A 6,000-nucleotide genomic window follows, 5' to 3' on the forward strand; every position below is an offset into this window, starting at 1 on the left:
CTCCAACTCCTCCCTCCATCCTCTCAACTTCAGGTGCTCAAAATCCACAGTTGGCGCTCTCATCTTCATGGCCTTCACGGTCACCAACTTCCTCCTCGTCCTCCCTCTCTCCATCTGCGTCCTCTACCTGGGTCTCCAACGATGGAGGCGACAGCGCTCCGTTTCTGCAATGACGAGCCACTCCGACCTCTTCACGTACCACATGGTCGCCATGGAGCTGATCGGTTTCCTGGCATACGGCTTCTATTGTTGTGGCATGTACATGAATCTCCCAAGGATGTTGACGGCGGGGCACTATGCTTTTGCCATCATGTTGCCAGGAGAGATACTCCTTCACTGCCTGACCTGTGTAGAGCGATACCTGGCTGTAGTGCACCCCATCACCTACTTGGGCCTGAGAAACAGGGGTGGGGTCAGGGTCAGAAATATCAGCATCGGGTGCGTTTGGCTGCTGTGCCTCGGAGGGACGGGTTTAACAGCCCTGTACAGCCCAGCTGTTTCCAACATCCTCCTCTTCTGCCTCTTTGCCTTCTCCTTACTTCTCATCTCCTTCTGCAGCCTCTCTGTTCTCCGCGCTCTCATTCGTCCAGGGCCAGGGGAAGTGGGCGGGGACAGGGAGCGGGTTGACCAATCAAAGCAGAGGGCATTCTACACCATCATGGCCATAATGGGAGTGCTGTCGTTGAAGTTTAGTGGGCTCCTGGTTTGCAGTGCGGTGAACGCCTCGACACTGCTGAGCGATGAAGATGAGTGTGTGGTGGTGATGTCTGAATTCTGGTTCGGTCTACCTAGCAGTCTGGTGTTACCCCTGCTGTTCCTACACAGAGCAGGGAAACTAGCCTGTTGTATGCGCAGTGTTGAATCAGAATGAAGGACAGAATAACTAGATGGCGCTTAGTACAGCACATACCTCCACCAACGGTATACAATTGTCAAGATATAGGAGATGCCCACATTTTCATGACTGTACTTGAAATGGGACATAAGATCCGCCTGTTCAAATCTTGCCACTTTTAAGCATTGTAGCCGATTATTGCGACACCACATGGCCAGTCAGCGCTATATTTGTTCAGTGGCCCTTAAGGCTGCCCTTCTGCCACTGTATGTTGTACTGTAAATTTTGGAAAAATTGGCGGGCGGTTATGTCTAAACTGGAAATGAGCTCTCTAGTGACCCCGTGGTTTTTGATTAGACCAATAATGGAGGGTTTGCCCGTCCCTATGTCTACTGACACAAAGTTTTGGGACATTCCGTGAATCCGTTCAGAAGATATATGCGTTTTTGTGAGAAGCCCCGCCCACCGCCACACCCCCTAACGATCCTGCTAACAGACGAGCAGACGGAATGGGTCAAAAACACGACCCCCGTCCGATTCCGTTGGTGGAGGTAAATAGGTTAGATGAGATGAGAGTAGAATACATTCAAGCACGTTAGAGTAGAGGAGAGAACAGTCAAGTAGATTAGATTAGTTTCGATTAGATTAGCAGGCTAGAGTAGAATAGATTTATATTAAATTAGAGCAGGTTATTTGAGTAAATTAGAGCAAAATAGATTAAAGTATATGAAATAATTACTTTAGATTAGATTAGATTAGATGATAATAGATTAGATTAGATGAATTAGGTTAGATTAGATGAGAATAGATTAGATTAGATTAATTAGGTTAGATTAGATTAGATGAGAATAGATTAAATTATATTAATTAGGTTAGATTAGATTAGATTATATTAGATGAGAATAGATTAGATTAGATTAATTAGGTTAGATTAGATTAGATGAGAATAGATTAGATTAGATTAATTAGGTTAGATTAGATTAGATTATATTAGATGAGAATAGATTAGATTAATTGGATTAGATTAGATTAGATGAGAATAGATTAGATTAGATGAATTAGGTTAGATTAGATTAGATTAGATGAGAATAGATTAGATTAGATTAATTAGGTTAGATTAGATTAGATTAGATGAGAATAGATTAGATTAGATTAGATTAATTAGGTTAGATTAGATTAGATTAGATGAGAATACATTAGATTAGATTAATTAGGTTAGATTAGATTAGATTAGATTAGAAGACCGAACCCAATTTGTATGGCACTGTTCCGAAATCCACGCAACATTGAAGAGACGTGTCAACCACAGCACCCCAACAAAATCCAGGCCTTCAGCATTTCAGGATGCATCTCATCCACCCCTGGTGTCTTGCCAATGGAGAGCTTTCTAACCGCCTCAGAGACCGACACCAAGGAGATGGGCTCAGACTCTCCAGAATCTTCCAGCACCGCCTCTTGAACAGGAGGCATTGTCTTTCAGGTTTATGAATTCCTCAAAAGTGTTCCTCCCACCTTCTGCCAGTGTCCCTGTCCCTGCTGAGAAATGTCCTGCCTCCCCCTCCTGAGTCACCAAATGGTTTGCCAGAACTTTCTCGGGGCTGTCAGAAAGTTGGCTCTTTTAACTCCTGCCAGACCCAGGGTTTCACTCAGTTCCTCTCTGCTGTATCAGAGTCCTCTGCCAGCCAGGCCCAGAAATCCTCCTCCTTCAGCGAGGCAGGCTCTCTCACCGGCGGGTTCTCAGGTTGCCACCATGACACCAACCAACCTTCTGGCCACAGGTGCTAGCAGCTGCTTCCGCGACCAAGGTGTTGAGCAGGGTCTTTTCTGACTCCATGTCCCCAACATCCTCCTGCACACAAGAGAAGCTCGTCCGGATGTAAAGGCCGAAGCCGAACAGGGTCTTCCACCAAGCGTTCGCAGCACTCCCTCACCACATGTTTGGGTTTACACGGTCTACCTGACAGCTTCTCCTGCCGTCCAACTCACCACCAGATGGTGATCAGCTGAGAAGTAACACCAGTACGCTTAAAATGTCTTCATTCCATAAATGATTTAAAGTGTGCGTGTTGGTGTGTTGCTATAAAAAAATCTCCCAACTGCATTAATAATAATAATAATAATAATACATTAGACTTGTATAGCGCTTTTCTAGGTACTCAAAGATGCTTCACATACAGGGTAAAATCATTTAATAGAAAATTTATGCAGTGATGATTAGACATGACTACAACCTGAATGCTTTTGGATTTATGTATTACAGTCTATGTCTCCTAAAGGATTAAATGAGGAGTTTGACTTCTCTCCTTATAAAGTGGCTTTTTGGTGTTTTCCTTTGTACACCCTTTAATCTACTTAATATGCACTCTGTTTTATGAACGGTGCACGCCTGATGTTTCACATAGTCTGCGCATCACTCTTGGTTTTATTTTTGTGTCTTGATAATTGAATAGGAATTACCTTTATTCTATTCACCAAATTGTATCTTACTCTCTAGATTATATGCATGTATGATCTCTATATTGTAAATACATATCTATGTTCTCTTTTTGAATGTATCTATGCTCTCTAGAATGTTTATTTCTATACTCTCTAGAATCTGTATATCTTTGATTTTTGAATGACATGGTTGCATCTGTGCTCTTCCTATAGGAATCTATAAATAGCTATAAATACCATTTTACACACTGAAGTAACGTTTGTGTCCTTGTTCCCTTGGCTGTGCCTAAACTAAATAAAGAGTACAAGGAGACATCTTTGCATATGCACTGTTTTGTGTGTGGACCTCTCTCTGATCCTATTTACAACTGGTATTAAAGTACGATCTGTATCTGGATAACTTATCTGGGTAAGGAAAAACACATGTTAAGGTGCAAGGTGTAGATAGATAGATAGATAGATAGATAGATTGATAGAAAACTTTATTGATCCCAGAAGGGAAAGTGAGTCATCATAGCAGCCAAGACACACAGATGACAAAATACATTAAAACACAACAGATAAGAATGCAAGAGGCTATTATGGCTAAAAAAAACAAGTGACTAAATTAATAAATAAAGATATAAATACTTGACAAGTTAAAAATAATAAAAGTTAGTCCACAGACAGTTTAATGTCACCAGGCCTGGCAAAGGCAGATGAATTGTAGAGTCTGATGGCACCTGGTAGGAATGATCTCCTGTATCGCTCCTTTACACACCGGGGTTGAATTTAATCAATTACTAAAGGTGCTCTTTTGCCTGGCTATCATATCATGGAGGGGGTGGGAGGTGTTGTCCATAATCGCCAGCAGTCTTTCCTCCACCACCTCCTCCAGTGTGACCGCACAGTAAACACAGAATGTGATCGTATCTCAGCCAGAGTCAGCCAGGTGTAAATGCAGTCCGTACAGTATGATAGTGATGGTGAGAGAAAGTCCCGCCCGGGGGGGTAAAAAACGTCATGACACCCTCTGAAGTTTGCCCCCCAGCACCACCCGCTCCCACCAGTCCTCACCCCTCTCTGGAGCCACTGTAGCAGCATTCACAGCAGCTGCAAAAGTTTGTATACGGCAACTACCGGTCGCCGTTTCTGTTGCCTCCTACCGAAGAATAGTAAAAGATGACCCTTTCCTTCTCAAATGAAAAGTAAATCCAGGCAGTATCACATCTAATGACCTTAAACCTGCCATGTTTGTATTTGTTGACATCGCCACCTCCCCACCTACTGCATAGTGCTCATAAAAAAAGGAAATGTGATCAAAATGTGGACAGAATGCAGACAAAGAGAACCCATATAAATACCAGGTGTAAATGCAAAGGGGAGAGATCGGATTGTTCATCATCTGGATAGTTGTTGTTTTTTTTAGACACATTTCACGAAATGGATTTAATTAAACATCTCCGCTCTGCTAGTCAGCAAAATCGAGGGATGCTGTTCTGTAGCTGATGCTGCACTCTGACCTCCCTGGAGCGGGCATATGCAAAGAGTATTTCCCTACGGCATGAGGAAACTGACTGTAAAAATAAATAAAATAATGAAGTGACCATTATTGGTTTTGCAACATGCAAAGAACCCACAGTCCTGCTCCCGTCTCTCACACACAAACACAAACAACAACACAACACATTCATCAAAATCTATTCTGACAGGACACCTGTGCACAGCACGAAACGCAGGTAAAGGAATATCATAAACAAATACGACTGACAAGGTTGGTCTCCAGATTTAATTATTATTTTTTAATTTATAGAACTATAAAAAATAATTAGCTAATAGTCAGTGTAATTTGGCCTCTTCTTTTAACTTGTCTGTTCATATTTGGCTTGACTGTGAGAAGAAAAAAGACCCATAATCCAAAATTTCCACCTCATCTTCATCTTTTGATCACTCAACTTCTGCTCCAATAATGCACTGTTGTCATTTTTTAAACAGATTGCTTTTCTGACAGACTCTCTACATTGACTTTACGTCCAGGATGACTTCCTAGATGCACTATAAACACTCAATACTTGGTCTGATTGCAAATATATGCATTTCCTTCCCTCTTCACTAAGTAAAGTTACTGGTATTATCAGTGTTTGCCTCATGGATTCACAAGTACTGAAAGTCTGGTTGTGAAAAGTTGCTTGTGAGTATTGGACAACCTTTTGGGCAATGCTGTAGAGAAACATCGTCCAAGGAGATGACTCGGAACTCATATTTTGTCCCATGTGTCATTTCAGTTACTGTTGCCAGAAATGTAGAAACGTAGCCATAAAGATTACATCATTCTCTCTCTTTCTCTCCCGCTCTCTCTACACCTATATCTTGTCCCTCTCTCTTTCTCTCTTCTCCTCCTCCTCCATCGGCCTTTAATCACACGTCGGTCAACTCGTCCTCCTTCAGCCCTCCCTCCTCTCCTCTCCTCTCCTCCTCCAACTCCTCTAGGGCTGCAACTAACGATTATTTTCATTGTCGATTAATCTGTCGATTATTTTCTCGATTAATCGATTAGTTGTTTGGTCTATAAAATGTCAGAAAATGGTGAAAAATGTCGATCAGTGTTTCCCAAAGCCCAAGATGACGTCCTCAAATGTCTTGTTTTGTCCACAACCCAGAGATATTCACTTTACTGTCACAGAGGAGTAAAGAAACCAGAAAATATTCACATTTAAGAAGCTGGAATCAGAGAATTTTGACTTATTTTT

This window comes from Centroberyx gerrardi, chromosome 23, assembly GCF_048128805.1.
Source record: "Centroberyx gerrardi isolate f3 chromosome 23, fCenGer3.hap1.cur.20231027, whole genome shotgun sequence".
Lineage (NCBI taxonomy): Eukaryota > Metazoa > Chordata > Actinopteri > Beryciformes > Berycidae > Centroberyx > Centroberyx gerrardi.